The sequence below is a fragment of the Nerophis lumbriciformis genome, linkage group LG13 (genome assembly GCF_033978685.3).
Source record: "Nerophis lumbriciformis linkage group LG13, RoL_Nlum_v2.1, whole genome shotgun sequence".
Taxonomy (NCBI): Eukaryota; Metazoa; Chordata; class Actinopteri; order Syngnathiformes; family Syngnathidae; genus Nerophis; species Nerophis lumbriciformis.
The window spans coordinates 26548186-26574088 of record NC_084560.2 but is presented as its reverse complement, the minus strand read 5'-3'; the positions used below and the strand labels follow the sequence as shown (position 1 = coordinate 26574088).

At 37.7% G+C, this 25903-nt stretch overlaps 2 protein-coding genes across 2 annotated transcripts in view; one reads left to right on the top strand and one right to left on the bottom strand.

Annotated features, from left to right (window-relative positions):
• Positions 1-25903, top strand: part of tbl1x (transducin beta like 1 X-linked) — a 78646-nt gene that overhangs the window by 1119 nt on the left and 51624 nt on the right. The gene's annotated exons all lie outside the window — the stretch shown is intronic.
• The window catches only part of LOC133613561 (anosmin-1), a 242013-nt gene that overhangs the window by 213773 nt on the left and 2337 nt on the right, over positions 1-25903 (bottom strand). The gene's annotated exons all lie outside the window — the stretch shown is intronic.

Genomic DNA, 25903 nt, shown 5'->3' with positions numbered 1-25903 from the left:
TAGTTTAATTACATTTGGAATGAGACAAATGTTTATATTGCCATGCAGACTTTAGGAAGCAGTTGGATGGGGGAGGGGGAGTAAATTCAACTGTACTATTGATAACTATTCATGTATGTATATACTCTATATATAATTAAATGAAATAGTACACCCTTAACTGTACGTAAATACCAAAATATGGGCTCCCATATAAATAAAACACAGAGGAGTGGATCTACTTGTAACCTGCATTTCATACTTCTGCACATATACAACTACAGTAATACCTTCTGTAGTGCTATGGCAGTACAGGACTATACATATTCCACTATAAACCAATAGGACGTGAGTCCAATTTGACCTCATGGTTAATGTACTTTGTTTACCAATAATAGTCACTGATAACAGGAATATTTCAAACCGCCAAAAGTGGACCTTCAATCACCGATCTGAAATCTACTGTCTTTTTCTAAATTGTATTCAAGACATACTATGCAATTACACAGTTATAACCATTGCGTGATTTAGGAGCTTTTTTTAAAAGGTTATTTTTGACAAAAGTAACAGTATCTACACTAGCTTCCAAACACAGCCCCCCACTAAGCTAACGTAGTGCTATTTTAGTAGTTTAATTACTTTTGAAATGAGACAAATGGTTATATTGCCCTGCATACTTTAGGAATTAGTACTTGTGTTTATATTTGGAATATAATGAATGTTTATATTGCCATGCAAACTTGTAGGAAGCAGTTGGATGGGGGAGGGGAAGTACATTCAACTATACTATAGATAACTATTCATGTATGTATATACTCTATATATAATTACATGAAATATTACACCCTTAACTGTATGTAAATACCAAAATATGGGCTCCCACATTAATGTATTTTCCACCAACACGGAGGAGTGGATCTACTTGTAAAATGCATTTTATATTTCTGCATATATACAACTACAGCAATACCTTCTGTGGTGCTATGGCAGTACAGGACAATACATATTCCACTATGAACCAATAGGACGTAAGTCCAATTTGACCTCATGGTTAATGTACTTTGTTTACCAATAACAGTCACTAATAACTGGAATATTTAAAACCGCCAAAAGTGGACCTATTAACCACCGATCAGAAATCTACTGTCTTTTCCTAAATTGTATTCAAGACATACAATGCAATCACACAGTTAGAACCATTGTGTAATTTAGGAGCTTTTTATAAAGGTTATTTTTGACAAAAAAGTAACTGTATCTACACCAGCTTCAAAACACAGCCCCCACCAAGCTTACGTAGTGCTATTTTAGTAGTTTAATTACATTTGGAATGAGACAAATGTTTATATTGCCATGCAGACTTTAGGAAGCAGTTGGATGGGGGAGGGGGAGTAAATTCAACTGTACTATAGATAATTATTCATGTATGTATATACTCTATATATAATTAAATGAAATAGTACACCCTTAACTGTATGTAAATACCAAAATATGGGCTCCCATATAAATAAAACACAGAGGAGTGGATCTACTTGTAAACTGCATTTCATACTTCTGCATATACACAACTACAGTAATACCTTCTGTAGTGCTATGGCAGTACAGGACTATACATATTCCACTATAAACCAATCGGACATGGGTCCAATTTGACCTCATGGTTAATGTACTTTGTTTACCAATAATAGTCACTGATAACAGGAATATTTAAAACCGCCAAAAGTGGACCTTCAATCACCGATCTGAAATCTACTGTCTTTTTCTAAATTGTATTCAAGACATACAATGCAATCACACAGTTATAACCATTGTGTGATTTAGGAGCTTTTTTTAAAAGGTTATTTTTGACAAAAGTAACAGTATCTACACTAGCTTCCAAACACAGCCCCCCACTAAGCTAACATAGTGCTATTGTAGTAGTTTAATTACTTTTGAAATGAGACACATGTTTATATTGCCCTGCAGACTTTAGGAATTAGTACTTGTGATTATATTTGGAATATAATGAATGTTTATATTGCCATGCAAACTTGTAGGAAGCAGTTGGATGGGGGAGGGGAAGTACATTCAACTGTACTATAGATAACTATTCATGTATGTATATACTCTATATATAATTACATGAAATATTACACCCTTAACTGTATGTAAATACCAAAATATGGGCTCCCACATTAATGTATTTTCCACCAACACAGAGGAGTGGATATACTTGTAAAATGCATTTTATATTTCTGCATATATACAACTGCAGCAATACCTTCTGTGGTGCTATGGCAGTACAGGACAATACATATTCCACTATGAACCAATAGGACGTAAGTCCAATTTGACCTCATGATTAATGTACTTTGTTTACCAATAATAGTCACTGATAACAGGAATATTTAAAACCGCCAAAAGTGGACCTTCAATCACCGATCTGAAATCTACTGTCTTTTTCTAAATTGTATTCAAGACATACAATGCAATCACACAGTTATAACCATTGTGTGATTTAGGAGCTTTTTTTAAAAGGTTATTTTTGACAAAAGTAACAGTATCTACACTAGCTTCCAAACACAGCCCCCCACTAAGCTAACGTAGTGCTATTTTAGTAGTTTAATTACTTTTGAAATGAGACAAATGTTTATATTGCCCTGCAGACTTTAGGAATTAGTACTTGTGATTAGGGATGTCCCGATCCGATATTTGGATCGGATCGGCTGCCGATATTTGCCAAAAATTGCGTATCGGCAAGGCATGGGAAAATGCCGATCCAGATCCAGTTTAAAAAAAAAAACTCTGGTCCGGGTTTTCCAACGCACCGATTTAAATAATACATTCCACTTTTCTGCTGCTCCGCAGTTTCCGTTCCGCATTTTCCAGCACACCTTCAACACATCCACAATTCTCACGCAGTTGCTTTTAGCTGCTGGCATTACACGACAGGCTCTTCTCACACTTTCCTGTGTCTCCCTCTCACAGACAGACAAGCGCACCTTCTTACACACGTCACATACTGTCACGACATACGTCACATACGTATACGTCATCTCCCAGCAGAGAGGTAGCAGCATGGCTAACGTTAGCTGTGATGCTAGCGCAGCCGTGCGAGCAACGCTCCCTCTAAGGTGCTCGCATATCAAACTCTTTTGGCTGTCTTTTTGACACTTACATCCGGCGCCCCCCTCCACACCCTGGATTATAAATAATGTAAATAATTCAATGTGATTATCTTGTGTGATGACTGTATTATGATGATAGTATATATCTGATAGTATATATCTGTATCATGAATCAATTTAAGTGGACCCCGACTTAAACAAGTTGAAAAACTTATTGGGGTGTTACCATTTAGTGGTCAATTGTACGGAATATGTACTTCACTGCAACCTACTAATAAAAGTCTCAATCAATCAATCAAAACACATAGAATCATCATACTGCTGTGATTATATGCATCAAGTGTTCATTCAAGGCTAAGGCAAAATATCCAGATATATATTGTGTATCGCAATATGGCCTTAAAATATCGCAATATTAAAAAAAGGCCATATCGCCCAGCCCTAGTTCAATGATGCCATTTCTGTTTGTCATGTATAATTTCGTCTATTTTGTGTTTATCCTTGAATAAACAGGTCAGTTTCTTGTTACCAACCATTGTGTATTATTCAAACTCCCCTAATTCAGCTGGCTAGTTGTTATCAAGAGTACTAAAACCCTTTTCAACATGATTCTGACAACTAAGTAGGCTAAATAACTTTAAACTTTAATACATGCTCGGATAGGCCAGTATCGGTCGGTATCGGTCAGTATCGGTATCGGATCGGAAATGCAAAAACAATATCGGTATCGGATCGGAAGTGCAAAAACCTGGATCGGGACATCCCTACTTGTGATTATATTTGGAATATAATGAATGTTTATATTGCCATGCAAACTTGTAGGAAGCAGTTGGATGAGGGAGGGGAAGTACATTCAACTGTACTATAGATAACTATTCATGTATGTATATACTCTATATATAATTACATGAAATATTACACCCATAAATGTATGTAAATACCAAAATATGGGCTCCCACATTAATGTATTTTCCACCAACACAGAGGAGTGGATCTACTTGTAAAATGCATTTCATACTTCTGCATATATACAACTACAGCAATACCTTCTGTGGTGCTATGGCAGTACAGGACAATACATATTCCAGTATGAACCAATAGGACGTAAGTCCAATTTGACCTCATGGTTAATGTACTTTGTTTACCAATAACAGTCACTAATAACTAGAATATTTAAAACCGCCAAAAGTGGACCTATTAACCACCGATCAGAAATCTACTGTCTTTTCCTAAATTGTATTCAAGACATACAATGCAATCACACAGTTATAACAATTGTGTGATTTAGGAGCTTTTTTTAAGAGGTTATTTTTGACAAAAGTAACAGTATCTACACTAGCTTCCAAACACAGCCCCCCACTAAGCTAACGTAGTGCTATTTTAGTAGTTGAATTGCTTTTGAAATGAGACGAATGTTTATATTGCCCTGTAGATCTTAGGAATTAGTACTTGTGATTATATTTGGAATATAATGAATGTTTATATTGCCATGCAAACTTGTAGGAAGCAGTTGGATGGGGGAGGGGAAGTACATTCAACTGTACTATAGATAACTATTCATGTATGTATATACTCTATATATAATTACATGAAATATTACACCCTTAACTGTATGTAAATACCAAAATATGGGCTCCCACATTAATGTATTTTCCACCAACACGGAGGAGTGGATCTACTTGTAAAATGCATTTCATATTTCTGCATATATACAACTACAGCAATACCTTCTGTGGTGCTATGGCAGTACAGGACAATACATATTCCACTATGAACCAATAGGACGTAAGTCCAATTTGACCTCATGGTTAATGTACTTTGTTTACCAATAACAGTCACTAATAACTGGGATATTTAAAACCGCCAAAAGTGGACCTACACAGTTAGAACCATTGTGTAATTTAGGAGCTTTTTATAAAAGGTCATTTTTGCCAAAAAAAAGTAACAGTATCTACACTAGCTTCCAAACACAGCCCCCACCAAGCTTACGTAGTGCTATTTTAGTAGTTTGATTACATTTGAAAAGAGACAAATGTTTATATTGCCATGCAGACTTTAGGAAGCAGTTGAGTGGGGGAAGGGAAGCACAGTCAACTGTACTATAGGTGACAGTTAATGTTACTGTATAGATATCTAATGTTATACCCCTGAACTGACTGTATGTATACACAACAGTTGTACCATTTCAACAAAATAAACACTAGTATGTCGTTTTCGGTTGGTATATCTCATTTACACTGACACATAGGAACAGATCTTTATCTGTATTTCATATTTAAAAGATCTAATATGCTCAGATATGATTACTTTTGTTTCATTGCAAAGTAGAATGAGCGTCATTCCAATCTAACCAATAGTTTGGATTTATTTACCTCTCACTGAATAGTTATTGTATTTTGTATATATGTAAAACGTTCACTGAAGGTTACTGAAGTTGCGTTCAGGCCGTACAGCACAATAATAATGAACATTGCTTGACTCGGATAGAACCATGGAAATTGCGTGATTCTGGTTAAGATCTTTTTTTAATGTATATATCTAGGTTATTTTGACAACAAGCAACTAAGTGCTCATTTGATGCGCAATTAGATAAACTAGTGCTTTAGTAATTTAATTACATTTGTAGTATGGGAAATGTTTGTATTGCAATGCAGACATTAAAAAGCAGTTAAGTGGGGGGGAGGACGAGTCGCCAGTTGTCTGTTTTTACCAAACTGTTCTTTTTACTGTATATACAGTATATCTAATGTCACACCGGTGTGACTGTATGTAGTCACACCAGAGGTACCGGTTTCAAAAACATAAACAAAATTATGTGGGCTTCTATATATAAACCAGTTTCTCTTGTTCAGCAACACAAAGAAGTAGTTATTTTTGTAATCAGTATTTAAAAGCTACATTATCTAGTATGCATTGGACTAGGCTTGGGTCGGTATTTCGTAAATCAATTAACCGAACGATAAATGAAGATTAAGTCAGTATCTGTTCCAGCGCCGATAACCCCCATATAATATGCATGCGTTGTTATGGGTTACAAGTAGGGGTGTAATGGTACACAAAACTTTTGGTTTGGTATGTACCTCGGTTTAGAGGTCACGGTTCGGTTCGTTTTCGGTACAGTAAGAAAACAACAAAATATAAATGTTTTGGTTATTTATTTACCAAATTTGTAAACAATGGCTTTATCTTTTTTGGGAACACTATAATAATTCTGCCCACGTTAATCAACATTAAACTGCCTCAAGTTGTTGTTCAGAATAAATAAAATGACAAAACTTTTCTTCTACATATAAAAAGTGCAACATTGAACAGTTTCAAGTCAACTCATCATGTTTCATTTATTACAGCATTTGGGAAGCCTGTAGTTGATGTTATATTTTTATCAGCATGTGATAGCAGGGACCCTGCCATTCAAAACTAGGCTGCTCCATTACTAATGATTAATGTAACTATAGCTGAAAAAATAGTACAATAGCAATAGGAGAGACTATTCATCCCTGAACACCAAGTTCATGTAGGCTTTATGATGCAGTTACATTATTATATCAACTATTAGACATAAACTCTTCATTTAACATAATGTCCATTTTTGCTGCTTCAACACAGCTCAATCAACACAGAAAAAGGTAAAGTGAAATAACAGACAGACAGGGCTTTGCTGTCCGTAACACGCACACACACACACACACACACACACACACACACCGCAAAATGAGCTAACGTTACGCTAAAAGCGAATTAGCCATCACCTCAAGCCAGGACTGCGAGTGAGCTGAAGCTGCCGTTTATGTTTCTAGAACGTCAACAGGCTCATAGTGATGTTACCAGCAGTTGACTGGGAGGTGTTTATTATAATTTGGGGAGAGTCCGCTGCCTGATGCTTACCTGCTAAACGCTAAGCACTGACTACATGCGCTCTGAATATGCACTGCCGATTGGCTGTTACCGCTCTGTTTGTAACCAATCAGATGGTTGTGTGGGTGGGACACTGATGGGTGCTGTGTAGAGCACTGACAGAGACAGGCAGAAGGAAGCGGAGCAGCTTGTTAAGACTTTAGCTTAGGCGGCTACTTTATATGTTTGTGTGGAAACATCTCCGAACCGAACCCCCCGTACCGAAACGGTTCAATACAAATACACGTACCGTTACACCCCTAGTTACAAGATAAGTCAGTCTTTTGCATTTGTTTCATCAGCTGCGGGCTTGTGTACTACATGCACATAAACAGCAAAAATGATAACTTCTGTGCTGTAAAGTATTACAGTATTAAATTAAAATGATCAAAAAACCTTTATTGATAACCACACTTTGATAAAATTATGGACCGACTAGTGTTAGCTTGCTAGCTAGCTTAAATGCTAACATGAAAACAAGCGACATTAACGTATTCTCCCCTTAAGAAACATCATACCCCAATCTAAACTTGTATAAACACACTGCTGTCTAAACAACTAAGATACAGTATTTACAATAAACCGAAAGGCTTTGTGCTGTCTTTGCACAAAGTGATCGATATAGACGAGGGTCACGTTAAAACAGATGGGCACGGACATCTGTTCAACAGGAAGTGAACTCACGTGACATCATATAAACCGTAAGTGAAAATAACTGATCACCCTACTGGCATTTATTTAAAAAAAAACATTCCAAAATATTTACGAATTAAAATGGAAGAAGATAAACATATTTAAGCGCACAAATAAAAATATATGGTTAATATTTCCTATGCCAAAGAAAGTGTATTGTGTGGCTATTTATTTTAGTATTTAAAATAAAACGCAACTTGGTTAAAATATTTTAGTGTGTATAAGTACTTTTTGAGCAAATTCAACAATAGTCTGATATTAATGATGACCGTGGTCATTTTGCTGACAATAACTTTATTTAACCATTTTCTTGATTGTTTTGGTTGTGTATATTTGAGGGTCCCCCTCAACAGCAACATAACCTATTTTATGGCTTTTGGTTATGATTTGTATTTAAGTGCAAAGTTTTGCTGACAGGAGTATATTTAATTTTTTATAGTTTGTTTGTTTTATTTAACATGGATATTTAAACATTTACATTCCAATTACAATGTTAAAATATATGAGAAATATATGTATTATTTCAGCAGTGGTTAATTTGGTCTCAAAATAATGTTGACAGTAATACCGTTTATCGGCAATAAATTGTAAGGTCAGTATATTGTACACCAAAGGTTTTTATCTGCCTGTGCCTACATGATACACCTACGGCACTGAGATGTTACAGGACAACATATTCTAGTACACCAATAGTTTGGATTCACACAACCAAATACAATCATATTTGATTTTTTGACTTAATGGTTAATTTTTTGTTTGTTTACCAGTAACAGTCCTTACCGGATAAGTAGTCCATCCAAGGCCCAGTGGTTCTGGTTACCGTTTAACTACTTATCCGAAACCTGCTGTCGAACTGTATTCAAGCTGTACAATGCATCAAAAGAATGGAAATTATGTGACTGTGGTTTCCTACCACTGGCCTACTTTCCTAACTTGTAGACTACTTTTGCCACCTAAGTTGAGCATTTGATGTGACCCTATAATTGCAGTAAGTTTAAGAAACGGCTTTAGTGCCAGTCATTAAACTGAACAATAGTATTTTATGACCTCTTTGCAATTGCTTTAATGTCCCCGTTCACTAAATATGTCAGTGTGTACACTGAAAGTCATTAATCCCTCTCTTTGAGACGGTCATTTCTTGACTGAAAAGGGTAGACTTGGAATTGTTTTGGTTGATATTTTTCTTTGGATGAAGTTACATTGGTTAGTCCCAAACCTGGGTTTTAGATTATTGTTATTACCTGATTTCAATGACATGAAGAATTACATAAAATGATATGCTAAGTCCTTATTCATCCATTCGATGGACTGTAGCCTCTTCCCATTTAGCTAAGCCATTCAAACATAGCGAGATGGACTTTGAGCCAATGCACCTAAGAGACAGCAGCAAATCTATATTTCATTTTAAAGGACTGCATGTTCTAAACAGAAACATATCCTGTGCAAAAGTAGGCCAAGGAAGTCCCTGAGAAAGCCAGTTGATGACCCTCTGCTGCTGTAACGCCTGAATCAAGCTGTCCAAATATTTTTGTTGCAGTATTTACTCATGATAGGCCATAGGGGTGAGGGGAGGCGGCGTGTCCAGTCTCTCCCTCCAAAAGAGACATGCAATGCGCATGGGCCTCCAGCCAACTGGCAGAGCCTGCGGTTGCTCTGAAATAAAGTCCATACAAGTACTGGCCAGTTTGAGACTATAATTATTATTTATTTACACTTATATTGGATTCACTGTGCTTGTTGTTTATTGTTTTAGACTAGTCTGTTACCTGGAGTATGTTCTGTGTCAAATAAATGTAAATACAAATCACAGTAGGAAGCAGTTAAGGTTAGTGAGATGGAGAGACCCAGGCTTTGTGGTGACAACTTTAGAAGGTTGGAATCTGACTTTTGTTTTTGATCAACTATTCCACCCTTGTTGCAACTTGTAGACAAAAGAATATACTGTTTTGCTTCCTCTATCAGACAGTGTTGTTCATACACTAACCTTTGAGAATGCACTTTTATTAGGATGTAACGATAAACGTTCAGTGTGTCAAGTAAATGTAAGTTTTCAGCTTTGCTGGTAGGCGTGAACAATTTCCCCAGCGTTTTTTTTTAGCTATTTGATAAACAGCTCAAGCTACTGAGGAAATACTGTAGATAGTTTTTTTCTAGGACATACTCACAAGGGTTTCCCCCAGCTTGCCATTGTAGTTGTGCTTGTAGGTGTGACTAGGGGCGTGGTCAATATGACATCATTGTATAATTTTGCATAGTCAGTAGTGATGCATATATATTTTTTTAAATCCCCCAAAAATGTATGTGTACATTTAAAACTAATCTTTGTTATTATTAAGTAATACTACAATTTACAATTCGGGTAGGAATGCCTTGTGTGCACGAGCCTCCGATACGCGTGAGTGGAACTGAAATGCTTGAATGTTCTGGATGAGTGGAGTGTGTGGATGTTGGAACGGTTCAAATCGGTTGAGAAATGTTTTGCGTTTGATATATCGGAAGAGTATTTGTGGGTGGATGGTTGAAAGGTCGGACTCAGGTTTAAAAAATGCGAACAATTTTGAGAATTTAGGGCACTGTATAACTATGAACACGTTCATTCACTTAAATTGGAATTTCCTAGAAATTTAGGAATTTCAGGAAAAACAGGATTTTTTTGAAAATATATATAATACCACAATTGTCCTAGATGATATACATGGGTTGGTGTTGGAATTTTTTGAAAAAGCTGAAAAATGTTGACGTAGTAACAATTTGAATTTTAATCGGTATTTTGGACTTCATTGAAATTCGGGAAAACCGCAAATTTTTACGGGACCATTGCTGTCCTAATTAAGAAGAATGTTTTGAAGGTGGAATGGTCAAAAACGGTTGAAAAATGTAGACTGTGAAAACTTTCCAGGAAGAGGTAAAATAGGGTTTTGCGAAGTCCTATTTTTTGTCAAAGGTGAGATGAGTGTGTGGATGGTCTAATGGTTCTAATCAGTTGAGAAATGTGGGAATTGTGCAAGTTCAAAAAATGACCCATTAATTTTCAATGGGAAAAATGTCCTGTAAAACTGGGAATTCTGGGTAATGTTGGATATTTTTTTTAAATGTTTTGAGGAACTCACAATTTGCGGTCGGGCTGAACGTTTTGATACTGTAACGGTTCCGATCGGATGAATACTTTGGACTGTGGAGCGCGTAACATTTTTTGGGCGGAATAATAATCAATAGATGATTTTTTTGGTGTAGAATACTATGTGTGAATGCTTGTGCAGTCAATAACTAGTTTTTTTTAACAAAAAATGCGATTTACGATTTTTTTCAAATGTTCCCCCCTACTTTTTAAAGAAATACTTGACTACAAATGACAGAGATTCTAAATACGTTTTTAGTTTGTTTGATCAAAAACTAATAGATTGCGGCGTGCAGTCATTTCTTCCATGCCTATTGCCGCAAAACCAAAGTACTGACAACGATTTTCTTTGGAACAAATGTCTCGCTCTCGTTAGCGTTAGCCATATTTTGTTACAGTAGGTGTTCCGCTAAGGAAGTAGGGGGACGACGCAAGCTATGGAAGCTTCTAAGGGACAAAAAGTATGCAACCAACTCAAATATGTCAATACAATGGATATATCGCACATGCCTATTGCCGGTTGTCATTAATTCATTGCATTAATAAGACCCTTACATACGCAGGAGGAATGTAGTCTGCAAAGGTTTGTTCGTACTCAAAGCGGACATTTGCCAGGCCTGTGTGTGCGAAGCTCAAATTCCACTCGTGTCACCCAAAACACTGCCTGGTGTATGTTTTTCACAGTGACCCTTATTACATGTGACACCAATCTGAATTTTTTACCAAAGCATATTATGTTTTCAACAACTCATCTGTGAGACAAACTCGACACAGTTGATGTGCCTCGTCAAACTGGCTGCAACATTTTACCTGGAGTACTACTTGCTAATTGGCCTGGGACGATATTTGATAAGTCAATTAACCGAAAAATTTAAATTAAGTCGGTAAGTTTTCCAGCGTCGATAAATCACCATGTGCGTGCTTCAAGAGCATTTACACTTTTCGTCGCTTTCAGCAGTTACGCCCGTTTGTGCCATGGCGGAATGAAAAGAAGATTGTGAATTATCTTGTCCTCGTTAAGTGTTTTTGACTCTTTGTGTGGTGAGGCCGCTGGCCCGTTAGCAACACACAGTGCAACTAGTTAGCATGTAACAGTTAACATGGACAAAATTATCACAAAACCAAATTCCACCGCACCAGTGGGAATATTTCAATTTAAACCTTTGGAACAAGATGCGCCTATCAACACCAAGGAGTCAGTTTGCCGAATGTGCGTGAATACAACAAACTTGCACGCCAAATTGAAACAAAAGCTTCTGACAGTCCACACTCACTTCGCGTTTGGTGAACAAGCCAGGTCAGTGTAAACATAACAGCCCAAAATAGTGTGCGCTCTTAGAAAGTGTGGTTAAAAATCCATCGCCAAAGACATGCTGCTATTTAATACTGTTGAAAGCTAGCAGTTCTAAAAGTGCTGCAAACTCTTGACAGACATTTGTCATGTTGTCATGTCGGTGTGCCTCACTCTGAATCTGCCAGACTAAAGTTTTTTGTTTTTTTAATACTGTGGTGTTTATATTTTTACTCTGCACTTTTGTTTCAAAAGGTCGTAACTTGATTGTCAGTTAAGTAATGTAAGTAACTCTACTTCTGCCTACATGTTCAATATTGAAGTGCAACTTTGCAAATACTTTAGGTGGCCATTTTATTTATTGTTTTGGTTGTGTATATTTTCATTATTTTTTATTTTCCTTTATTTAACCAGGTAAAAAACTAATTGAGATTAAAATCTCTTTTGCAAAAGTGACCTGGCCAAAAGAGCAGCAAAAACAAGTTTCATAAATACATACATCTACAACAAAAACAAAACAAAAATGCCTCCCTTGGGAGGTGTTTCGGGCACGTCCGACATGTAGGAGGCCACGGGGAAGACCCAGGACACGTTGGGAAGACTATCTCTCCCGGCTGGCCTGGGAACGCCTAGGGATCCCCCGGGAGAAGCTGGACCAAGTGGCTGGGGAGAGGGAAGTCTGGGCTTCCCTGCTTAGGCTGCTACCCCCGTGACCCGACCTTGGATAAGCGGAAGAAGATGGATGGATGGATGGATGGATACAACAAAAACAGGAGCAGTCACACACTATTGTTAAAAGTAAAAATAACTTGCAACATAAACATAAAAAACATGGCCTGAAATTCCCCCAAAGTAATCAGTTCAGGTAGCCTTAGATACTTTTGTAATTCATTCCATGACCATGGAACAGCAAATCTGAAGGCTTTTTTTTACTGAGGCTTGTGTTTGCTCTAAGAACCAACACGCCAAGGATGTCCTGTGACCTTAAACTGTAGCGACTCGATTCGTTACTCGTAAAACAACATAAATAGGGAGAACCAGACTAAGAAGTGATTTATATATAAAAACTGTCCATTAAAGATGGATGCAGCATCTGACACATTATCACAGAGATTATTTACGTTGACGGAAAACAATTACAGACCTAATATGGAACCCCTATTTGAGGAAACTATTCCACAGTCATCAGAGTCTGCTTTGCCCACAGTACCCTGAAGTGAGCACCTTTTCAGTGTTCTATGGGTTTTAAAATTTGGATAATTTGGAGACTTTATATATTATGTGGATAATGAATTGTCGGTTATCATTATGAACCTGTAGAAGCAATCCCATCATATCCCCATATCTTAAAGTACCAGTAGAGTGGAAAAACAAGTTGACTTTATATGCTTAAGTGTGTTTCATTGTATCCATTAAACCATATGAAATTGTATTTACAATCCTCAAAATATGTGAAAATATCGTCTAAACATCACAACATGCCACAAATTTAGTCAGCAATTTTGAATATTCCGCTCCGAACGTTTTCGGTAATTTACGTAGATTGACATCACTGGAGGAACACTTCTGCACTCTGATAATGTTATCAGATCAGTCATACTGGAAATATGCAAAAAAAATAGAGAGAGATGTGCTGTCTATCATTCACAATGCAGACAAACAATTTGTTTGCGGCGGATTGATAACACACAGCTCAGTAGCCCTCTGCTACTTTACTGTGAGCTGGCTTCAATGTTCTGCTGCTACCGCATCATCGTGTCTCGGCTTGTCAAAGTTATTGTAGATTTTCATAATGCCTCTCATCTGGATAATAGGAAGATTTAGCCATAAATCTAGAAGTTGTTCATTTGTGACATTCAATTTATACACAACCGAAGACAGTGTCTGCAGGAAGACTTTTCCTTGTCAACCCTTCGTGTGGCTCATGATTAATTATTCACCTAAACGGGAAGATATGGACATTCTATCAGTTGTCATCGAAGTAAGATCAGAAAGCTATTGTTTTATTATGTTTGTAGTTTGTATTTCTTGTTTAGCACTTACCAATATTCCTACATGATGCTTAGTGTTTCACTAAAGCAGGATCTGTTTAGCAGAGCTTGTAAAACTTGTAGCTCATCCTCCTAATATTTAGGATCAACAATATAAGTTTCCGGATCATAATTTTTCCCAAAGTAATCATTGTTGGCTCTCACAAAGTCTGCATGATTTGCATTGTTGTTGGTGGGGAAGGGATCTGCGGTTCCTTCCTCTATGTCACGCGATGACGTGTCTGGCTAGCTCATTATCTCTCAAAATGGCTCTGGAATCTCCGTGAGATTGATACTATTTTGATCATATATATTTACTCGCAAACTTTGAGTCTTTCTGTGTAGTAAATCTGATATTAATATAGAAGCAACTTCTTTTTCCATTCTGCTGGTACTTTAACACGCTGCTACATTGCACATGTGTAGGATAAGCGTGCCACGCTAGGGAGCTGGTTAGTGCGCTGACACAAGGCACGTGTCCATTAGTGAGTACAGCCTTTGTGGTTTTGAGTAGGTACTTATGAATCTAGCACAATGCAGTTTCTCGTCTTGTCGAACTGATAGTTGTATGGCCTTTGATGTGTATATGTGAATGAAGACTGTATTATGTCCACTGGACATAGTAGCGGTGTAGTTCATTTTGAACTGTGCGAGAGCACCCTAAAAACAAACTGTACTGTGTTATCAGCTAATGCCCACGCTGTTTACATAGAAATGGTAACACAAGATCTACTTTGAGACCTGTTCCCAATGTTTACAGATACCAAAACATAATTGTCACGGCCAAATTTAAAAGATGTTTTCAATCCCTTTTCTGCGGAATGCAGTCCCTGAATCTATCTGCAAGAAGTCTGTGAGGTGGTAATTAACATGAAACTAACCGTAAAGGTCAGATCATGAATCTGATTCCAAGTTTGTTTTCAAGTAAGAGCAGTTAAGTGATACAAGAGGAGATTTCTAATAGGCGGAAAGATTTGTGGACGAAGGAATGAGTTGAGTAAGCTGAAACATAACTGTGGCAAAGAGATGGTGTGCTTTTGTACAACATGTAATCAACAGTATCGTGTAGTGTATTCTGCAGCATGTAGAATGCCACAAAGAGGTATTTTTGGAACCTGAATCGCTAGATTCAGGTCCAAGTAGAAGATGTATAAATCAGCAATTTGAGCTCAGTTGATGTTTAGATTAGATTTTACGGTAGCATTGTGGTAAATAGTCCTACACCATATATTTTCAGTGTTGGGAGTTATTTGAAATGTAACAAACAAGCAACTGCCTTGAACTTATTGTTGAAAATGGACATATCTTTAAAGAAAATAGTGTTTCTTCTAAAGCCAACGCTTAATAAAGTTGCTGTGGCTTTGGCGCCACACCCCAGCTAAGACAATCACATTATGTCATCGGCGCAACGCCAAAACGACAACGACCGAACAAACGTTGCAGGGAGAACCCAGCCCAAGGGCAGGCCCATGAAGGACTCCAAAATGGAGAGCTGACTCATGATTACTGAAACAATCACTTAAATATGTATTAGCAAAGGAAGAATTGGACCATTTATGAGTTTAAAGCAGGGATGCCAAGACAGTTATGCGAGCTATTAAGTAAATTGGCACGGTTGATTGCTGGAGAGGCAGAAGTTACAGTAAATGGAGTGGTACAATACAGGGGAGTAGCTGCTAATGGAAAGAAGGTGTGGATGCAAATCGAGAAAGTAGTTTAGAATTTTGTGGGGACTGTACCAGGGAATTATGGTTGGGTATGTCCATGACCATGTGTATTGTAGTCCCTCTAGGAATCGTGCCATTCACGCCAATTCAAACAATACCTCGCAAATGATGTGCGACCTCCAATGCCTGCAACATCCCCGCATCCCAATCAGCATAATTTTCTGCAAATGTGTTTCTGAGCGGCGCTCAAACGCACACTTCAAATATCTAATCAAAACTTTCCTTTGTTTCTTGTGTAGGAGAAACAGGAACAGCAACCTGTTATGATATATGTAGAGCGGGGAATTTTTAAAATCGTGAAAACATATTAATGTAATGTATTGTAGACCCCAAAAGAAGTTACACAAAGGCAGATGCTATTTGTAACTTTTATTGCCAATCTTATGATAACAAACAACACAATTCCAACCGTTTTTAACCCCCGTGCAAACACTGTCGTATCCGTGGTTCCCCAGATATGCAACATTTCGTCTTTCGCCACCAACCCGTTTTCAGGCACGGATAGTATGTTTGTTGATCATGGGAAAGATGAACATAAAATCAAAACCACACAAATATAAAACATTACCAGTAGCAGATTGATACAATATGAATGGATATGTAGTTGCAAGAAAATGTATGTGAACCCTTTGGAATTTCTGCATAAATTGGTGATAAATTGTCTTCTGCTCTTCATCAAAGTCACAACAATAGACAAACACAGTCTGATTAAACTAATACCGCACAAAAAATATAGGTTTTCATCTTTTTATTGAACACAACATGTAAACATTCACAGTGCATTGTGGAAAAAGTATGTGAACCCTTGGAGTTAATAACTGGTTGACCCTCCTTTGGCAGCAATAACCTCAACCAAAGTTTCTTGTATTTGCGATCAGACCTGCACAACAGTCAGGAGGAATTTTGGACCATTCCTCTTCACAAAACTATTTCAGTGCAACAATATTCTTGGGATGTCCGGTGTGAGGTCATACCACAGCACCTCAATCGGGTTGAGGTCAGGACTCTGACTAGGCCACTTCAGAAGGCGTATATTCTTCTGTTGAAGCCATTCTGTTGTTGATTTACTTCTATGCTTGGGGTCGTTGTCCTGTTTCATTACCCATCTTCTGTTAAACTTCAGTCGGCGGACAGATGGTCTTACGTTTTCCTGCAAAAAGTCTCGATAAACTTGGCAAAGCAGCCCCAAAACATGATGCCACCTCCACCATATTTCACTTTTGGAACTTGGGATGAGGTTTTGATGTTTCCTCCACACATAGCATTGTGTGTTCCTTCCAAACAACTCAAATTTGGTTTCATCTGTCCACAGAATATTTTGCTAGTAGTGCTGTAGAACATCCAGGTGCTCTTTTGCAAACTTCAAACGTGCAGCAATGTTTTTTTAAACAGCAGTGGCGGTATAGCTCGGTTGGTAGAGTGGCCGTGCCATCAACCTGACGGTTGCAGGTTCGATCCCCGCTTCCGCCATCCTCGTCACTGCCGTTGTGTTCTTGGGCAAGACACTTTACCCACCTGCTCCCAGTGCCACCCACACTGGTTTAAATGTAACTTAGATATTGGGTTTTCACTATGTAAAGCGCTATGAGTCACTAGAGAAAAGCGCTATATAAATATAATTCACTTCACTTCACCTCTTCCGTGGTGTCCTCCCATGAACTCCATTCTTGTTCAATGTTTTCCATATTGTAGATTCAGCAACAATAATGTCAGCATGTGCCAGAGATTTCTGTAGGTCTTTAGCTGACAATCTAGGATTCTTCTTAGCGTCACTGAGCATTCTGCGCTGTGCTGTCACAGTCATCTTTACAGGTCGACCACGCCTTGTGAGAGTAGCAACAGTGCTGAACTTTCTCCATTTGTAGACAGTCTGTCTTACCATAGACACCAAGGCTTTTAGAGATACTTTTGTAACCCTTTCCAGCTTTATGCAAGTTAACAATCCTTGATCATAGATATTTTGTTTGTGCAAGGCATGGTTCACATCAGGCAATGCTTGTTGAGAACAATACACTTATCACAGGTGTTTGTTTTTTATAGGGACCGGGCAGCTTTAACCAACATATATGATCTGGTCACTTTGATAAGACTCCATGTTGTCTAAGTCCTGGCTCCCATCAGGTCTTGGAGAAATCATTAGCCTAGGGGTTCACATACTTTTCCACCCTGCACTGTGAATGTTCACATGTTGTGTTCAATAAAAAGATGAAAACCTAAAAAAATTTGTGTGGTATTAGTTTAAGCAGACTGTTTGCCTATTGTTGTGGCTTTGATGAAGACCAAAACAGAAATCCAAGTAATCCCAAAGGGTTCACACACACACACACACACACACACACACACACACACACACACACACACACACACACACACACACACACACACACACACACACACACACACACACTCACACACGCGCACACACACACATACAGTATATCTTTCCTTGGTGCCCTAAAATTCGAGGCCTGTATATATATGTGTGTGTGTGTGTGTGTGTGTGTGTGTGTGTGTGTGTGTGTGTGTGTGTGTGTGTGTGTGTGTGTGTGTGTGTAGTCGTGGTCAAAAGTTTACATACACTTGTGAAGGACATAATGTCATGGCTATCTTGAGTTTCCACTAATTTCATCTGACCACAGAACTTTCTTCCAGAAGGTCTTATCTTTGTCCATGTGATGTCAGATGAAGCAAAAGTTGAGCTGTTTGGCCACAATACTTAGCAATATGTTTGGAGGAGAAAAGGTGAGGCCTTTAATCCCAGGAACACCATTCCCACCGTCAAGCATGGTGGTGGTAGTATTATGCTGTGAGCCTGTTTTGCTGCCAATGGAACTGGTGCTTTAAATGGGACAATGAAAAAGGAGGATTACCTTCCAACAGGACAATGGCCCCAAACACACGTCAAAAATGGTAAAGGAATGGCTAAATCAGGCTAGAATTAAGGTTGACAACATACACAGATGAGATTAGTGATAAAGTTGCTACAAGGAGAGATATATGTTCTCAAGCAAATTGATGTATGTGTAAATCAGGCTGTAGTCACTTGACAAAAGCCAAATGCAGTCGCTGAATACAGGTGGGGGAAATAATAGATTTTTAGATGCATCGTAATTCGAACATGGGAGATTATCCAATTGATTAGTAAACGTCAATAATTGATTTATTTTTGTAAATAAAGTAATGCAGACAGCTCTAAAATTTGGCTGACTGCAGCAAGCCAACTACCCGACCGATCCGACCAGCTCCTTTTATTATAAGGCACTTATAGTCCAGTTTTGCACATGTTTTCATTACTTTAATAAAAGTGGTAATTCATTTAACTGTTTGTTATTCCAAATGAATTATTTTATAGTTGCAAGTGATAAACGTTTATTTGGTGAAACAAAAAGAAATGTAAAACTACATCTATATTCATAAATTAAAAATGCAGCAATATTAGATTTTTAATCGAATCGTAGCTTCTGAATCGTAATCGAATTGTGTGGTGCCCGAAGATTCCCACCTCTATCGCTGACCAAAGCATTGTATCACTCGAAAGTCGAGAAGTCTGCCCCGTGCGCCATATTTTTTTCCAGGTTTGATGCGCAACTTGTCATAGCGCGGCAGAAAGGTCTCCATAAACACGCAGAGGGTGGGGGCGAGCTTAAAAGGACGCCCTGTGCTTCGCCTGTCAGGCGCAGAGAAGTGCAAACGGTTGTAACAAGGGCCCATCAAAAGATACTGTATGGCGGTATTTTCTCAAATATATACACCTGTCTATAATATACCGGTAATAACTATAATACCGGTGTATCGCGCAGCCCTATACATATATATATATATATATATATATATATATATATATATATACACACACACACCGTATTTTTCTGAGTATAAGTCGCACCGGAGTATAAGTCGCACCTGCCGAAAATGCATAATAAAGAAGGAAAAAAACATATATAAGTCGCACTGGAGCCCGGCCAAACTATGAAAAAAACCTGCGACTTATAGTCTGAAAAATACGGTATATATATATATATATATATATATATATATATATATATATATATATATATATATATGAGAGCCTATGTTACAGTTTAAACAGATGTATTAACAGGTCATATGCGAAACAAAATTAAGTTTGGCAGATTCTGAGTGGGGAACACCGACATGACATGGCAACATGACAGCACTTTTTTTTTTTTTAAATGCTCGTTTTATAATAGTATTAAAAATCTTTGGCGATGTATTTAACCACACTTTCGGTGAGCTCACATCATTTTGCACTGTTTTGTTTCCAACACTGACCTGGCTTGTTCACCAAACACAAAGTGAGTGTGGACTGTTGAGTTGTGTTCCAAGTGGGTGTTGTTGTAGTCTCGCACATTCCGAAATCTGGCTTCTCAGTGTTGATGGGCTCATTTTGTTCCAAAGGTTTAACGGAAATATTCCCACATCGGTGTGGTGGCATTTTGGTTGTGTTATCATTTTGTCCATGTGAGCTAATACATGCTAACAAGTTGCACTATACGATGATAGGCGGCCAGCACCCCATGTCACTGCATAGAGTCAAAGACACTTCATGAAGACAGGATAATTCACCCCCTTCTTTTCATTCCGCTATGGTACAAATGCGCATAGTCTCTAAAAGTGACAAAAAGCATGAATGCTTTTGAAGAATGCACATGGCAATTTATTGGCGCTGGAAAACTTTTCGACCTTAATTTTCGTTTCTCGTCAGTTAATTGACTTATCAAATATCGGCCCAGGCCTAGTCAAACGTGTTAAAAACATTCCACTTATACACTTTTTGCTACATTTCATTATTCATTATACTTTTCTCATCACAATTATGATTAATTTTGTCCAGGATTAAGCTGTTGACCATATTTCGTGTAACTGATGCATTCACTTTTCAATTCAATTCATTAATTCCAAGTCAACGGAACACTCATAAAATGTGATAAAAATCACAATGTCCCCTTCAAATATTTATGAAAATGATGTGAGTGTATTGAATCATAACATATTATGTGTCATGAGATAAGGTTATTTATTACGTTACAAGGAACACTTAAAACAATAACAATTCATAGTATCACAAGTAATTCATTGTTATTGAAAGCCTTGAAATATTGCAACTTTTCCCTCAACTTTCTTTAAAAATCTTCTACAAATTCATACCTTTTAGGCCAAAATTATCAAAAAAGCCTGCAAAATCTCGAAGGAACTGATATTGAGATGCAATGGGGTTACTGTTGTGAAACCAATATCTTCATGGTAGTTTGTAACTTGTTGAAGTACACAGCAAGATGTGACAATGCTTTATGCACAAGCATTTCTGTAAATCCATCAGCATGCACTCAATAAAATAATATCAAGCTTGTTGATGTATTAGCTGAATTGAACCCCCTCACAGTAAATGGTAGAGCGATGTGCACATTGACTGTGTGCAGCTTCTTGTGTATTTGAAGATCATCGACCAGACCATGTTACTTGATTTTTGAAAGTTTTTATTGTTTTTTTGTGTTGTAATCTGACTCAGTTACTAGTCATTATTTGTGTTGTGTTGTTGTGGCTGGCATGGGACCCCTGCATCCAGCAGCCACCGGCGCCATCTTAGGGAAAAAAAGGCTCCACCAGTATAAAAAAATGTATATATCGTTTGTGAGTTTACAGTTATGAGTAGAGGTGGGAATCTTTGGGCACCTCAAGCTTCGACTAGATTAGGATTCACGGGCTACGATTCGGTTATGAATCCATTGTTTATAAATCTTTTATTGTATTGTATATTATTATTATATGTTCTAAATGTATTACATTTAATTATTAATAATAATATGTCTACCAGGCTCCTCCTTTGGCTGCTGCCTTATGCAGTATTGCAGTATATATATATATATATATATATATATATATATATATATATATATATACACACACACATACACACGTTAGGTCAGGAAAAAACACAAGAGGCTGTATCATCCCTACAAGCCTGTTTCGCAGTGTCTGTGGCTGTTACATGTATATATAGCAGGGGTCCCCAAACTTTTTGACTCAGGGGCTGCATTGGGTTAAAAAAAATTGGCTGGGGGCCAGGCTGTATGTATATATATATATATATATATATATATATATATATATATATATATATATATATATATATATATGTATGTATATATATATGTATATATATACATTGTCTTTATAATCCGTTTTGTCATTTAACATCAATTAACATTGATGTTCATCAACATTTAACATTGTCACGTTATCGATGGGAAACCTCATTTTTAGACAATATGATTTGCCTGAGCGGCTAGGAGACACCAAGAGTAACAAGCGGTAGAAAATGGATTAGAAAGGAAAGATAAAAAAAAAATATTTACTTGGGACTTCCTGTGGGCCGGATTTTGGATGCTGGGGGGCCGGATCCGCCCCGCGGGCCGTAGTTTGGGGACGCCTGATATGTAGGGTACATTACATGGTGGTGTGTCCACTGTTGCACAATAGCGCCTTGCTTCTGTGTCGACATGATGAGACCAGTTCGTTGCGTTTGTTTAAAGTGGACATGTTGGGGTGGTATATAATAAAAAACATTTCTTTCAGGCACAGGTTACATTTTTTAGCTGTACTGTTGTACGGTGAGCTAGATGCGACAATTCGCCATGTAATGGCGTGATCAATTTTATTGTCTTTAAGAGTCCATATGTATTTACTCAGCTCTGTAGAGTTCTTGAGTTGGGGCCTACGAAATGATGCTGTGTGATTGTTATAACAGGGTTTAAAGGTGTTTTCTGTGAGTCCAATGTAAATCTCTGTGTTTGAGTTGTCCTTGCGGGTGACGCTGGTAAACAACTGATGGTTTTAAGTAATTTCCGTTGAGTGGGCAGGACATCCTTTGTCTGCAATTGCAGCTATCTGTGGAGTTAGAGTCGTTAGCGGTTGCTTGTCTGTGAGTGCTCAGGGTCTTTTTGTTGTGTGAGTCAATGGTTTGTTTGATATTCATCATGCAGCTGTAGCTAAGTTTCATGTGTGTATATATATATATATATATATATATATATATATATATATATATATATATATATATATATATATATATATATAACCAATACATATTTGGACATTTGTCCATTGATTCAGAATTATCTACGTTCTAATTGTGATGCAGTGGATAAATGATATATTTTCCCACCTCTAATTATGAGTTTCAAAAAACACAGAATCTTGGGAATTTTTATGTGTTTGTTTCCCAAATGACTTGTAGTATTGCAAGCCATTTAGTGACTGTGCACCACATGACTGAGGCGAGAGCGTGAATAATTCTTAGCAGATGACTTTTAAACTCTGTGCTTTAGTTTTGACACTTCTGATCTCAAATCATCATTTCCTGTGCAACATTTGACACTTGGTGCTCCGGAGGGATTGGAGGTCGTGTTGCGTTGGATATTGTGACAATGGAGGTTTAATGTTGGTGGTTTTTCATATTTTTTTAACCAAGTCCTGAATTGCAGATTTGCTTTTAACATTTGCGTGTGTAGTTTTAATTGTCCCTTGGAACAAATTGCTTTGTTTTCATTAGCAGAGCTAGTCTCTGACTTAAAGTCCTTTTTACAATGAGCAGGAATGTTGCACCTCAGTTATGCCTCAGTGCTGACACTGAAAGGTGTGACAGAATTTTATGCTGCCGTAACCATTGGTCACAGGGCTGGATCAATGTCTGCATGAAAGGGGACACCCAAAATAGAACAGGATTAGAGCAGTTCATTCTCAACACAGACGGAGTTGTCAAAGATCCTTTCTGGAATGTTAGAGTAATTAACGCACTGGGCGGCAATATGTAGGCAATAATAGTTTTTGTGTTAACAAGTGGGTGTCACACTGTTGGATAAGGCAGTATTACACAGGCTTCTTGTTCTCTTTTTAAAAGCCATTGAATATATTCACCAATCTTATTTTCCTTTTAATCCGTAATGACTGTTGACCGGCTACAGGGCATCCAGCTCCACATGCAGAAGGATGTACATTTCAAACAGCACAAAACCTGTAATATTTATGGTCTAAGGAAATCTGTGTTAGTTTTTTTTCTTAAAGTATTTCAAGTCAAAGCACAATAATTTTATAACATAAATTTTAGTGGTCTAACGATTTGTTTAACTTTGATTCGATAGTTGTGATTGCCGATTGTTTTAGGAGGATACGATACGAAACGATTCAGTGAGTTGGAATCGATTCAGTAACTTTTAGCAAAAACAAATCTATTTGTGTGACTGTGAAATAATTACTGGATACTGGACACTGCAGATCCAGTTTCCTATATTCCTGTTATTTCTTTTAAGGGAATTAAGTATAAATGAATTATAGATACAAACAAGCAAGTAAACAATTAATAGCCAAAGCCCTCACATTTTATTTGAATAAAGTGAAACCAACACTTTAGGTTGTATTAACAAGACAAAACTTGTCTGCTCACAATTTTAACATTCAAGCAATTTTCAATAAAACTACAGTAACCAAGATTTTAACAGTAGATTTACCTGCTAGATAAAGTTCCTAGCCATATCTGTATTTTGTTCTTCGCCCTGGCGTTGCCAATGAAGGATTGTGTCCCAGTTGTGTGGAAGCATGTAGGGGACGGTGTGGCGCTGTTGGGAGAGTGGCTGTGCCAGCAACCTGAGGGTTCCTGGTTCAATCCCCACCTTCTACCAACCTCGTCACGTCCACTGTGTCCTTGAGCAAGACACTTCACCCTTGCTCCTGATGGGTCGTGGTTAGGGCCTTGCATGACAGCTCCCGCCATCAGTGTGTGAATGTGTGTGTGAATGGGTGAATGTGGAAATAGTGTCAAAGCGCTTTGAGTACATTGAAGGTAGAAAAGCGCTATACAAGTATAACCCATAACCCATGTATGCCCTTTCATCTCTGTTGATGGTGTTGGCCCCTCATTTCCTCATTTTCATAGCCTCCTTCATCCATCTCTTGTATTTCTTTGTTTCTGATTAAATGATTTCTCCTTGGCTACCAGCTGCAAGTTGTTGTGTTCCGAAAGTCGGTGTGTTGCCGTAACACCTTGCTCCGCTATCACTTCCGTAGTGTCGGTTGCGTTTTTTTGCTGCTTAAAGTTGTGTTGCGGCTTTATAATATTGTGCTGTGGCTTTTGCAATCAAGCGGTTGCTGAAAGTTTTTGTGTTGTAATTTATGATATTGTCTTGTGGCGTTTGTATTTGTTAGGGTCTTTCTTGACCACCGTAGGTATCCGCCATTTTGGTTTTGATGATGTCACAGACGTCTTAACGTTCTTAAAGTGCTAAACTTCATATAAAGCCTGTCTTCCCTAAATCCAATGTTTTCCTTTTATCTAGTATCGATAAAATGGATTGATACCTATTTTACGGGAAGCAAGATTTATATACTTAAAATTTAGTCGATTAGTCGTTACACCCCTAATAAATTTATCAATGAGTGCTTTAAGTACAAAGTCTTTATGTAAGGTACTTTTTTGAAACCTTTATTTTGTCAGCGCAGTCAGACAGGATGTTACTGTTATTATGAAGGCTGGGAGTGCTGTCCTTAAGGGCGCTTGACAGCTGCTACGTTTTTGAGTGTCAAAACGACTTGAGGCTGTTTTGAAATAGAGATTTTCTCTAAAGGTTCAGCTGCCGTCCTGTCTTGAACATTAAACTTGCACGGGTGGTCTCGTCCACAACAACACAAGCAGATGAGATGTATTGCGGGAGCATTGCTTGTCCTGGCTAGCATTAGCTTCTTTTTCCTACATCGATTCACATGGCATAATATTGATTATCACACTTCCCCACCCCTGGTAGGCGCAGCCGCAGTCACTCTGGCTAAAAATAAGCCATCCGGGGGTAAACAAAAGAAAGTGAGGGATTTATTACCATTATTTTATCACCAGATTCTTCGCAATAATGCAATGCAACGTAAACATCTGACTGAAGAAAAATGCCCTACGCTTGCGTTGTTTTTGGCTTTATGAAACGTTTGAATTGTGAAATGGATAAATGTTTATTCAGAGTTCCTCGAGAGGTAATCAAGAATGGCGAAAGAGTGCAATA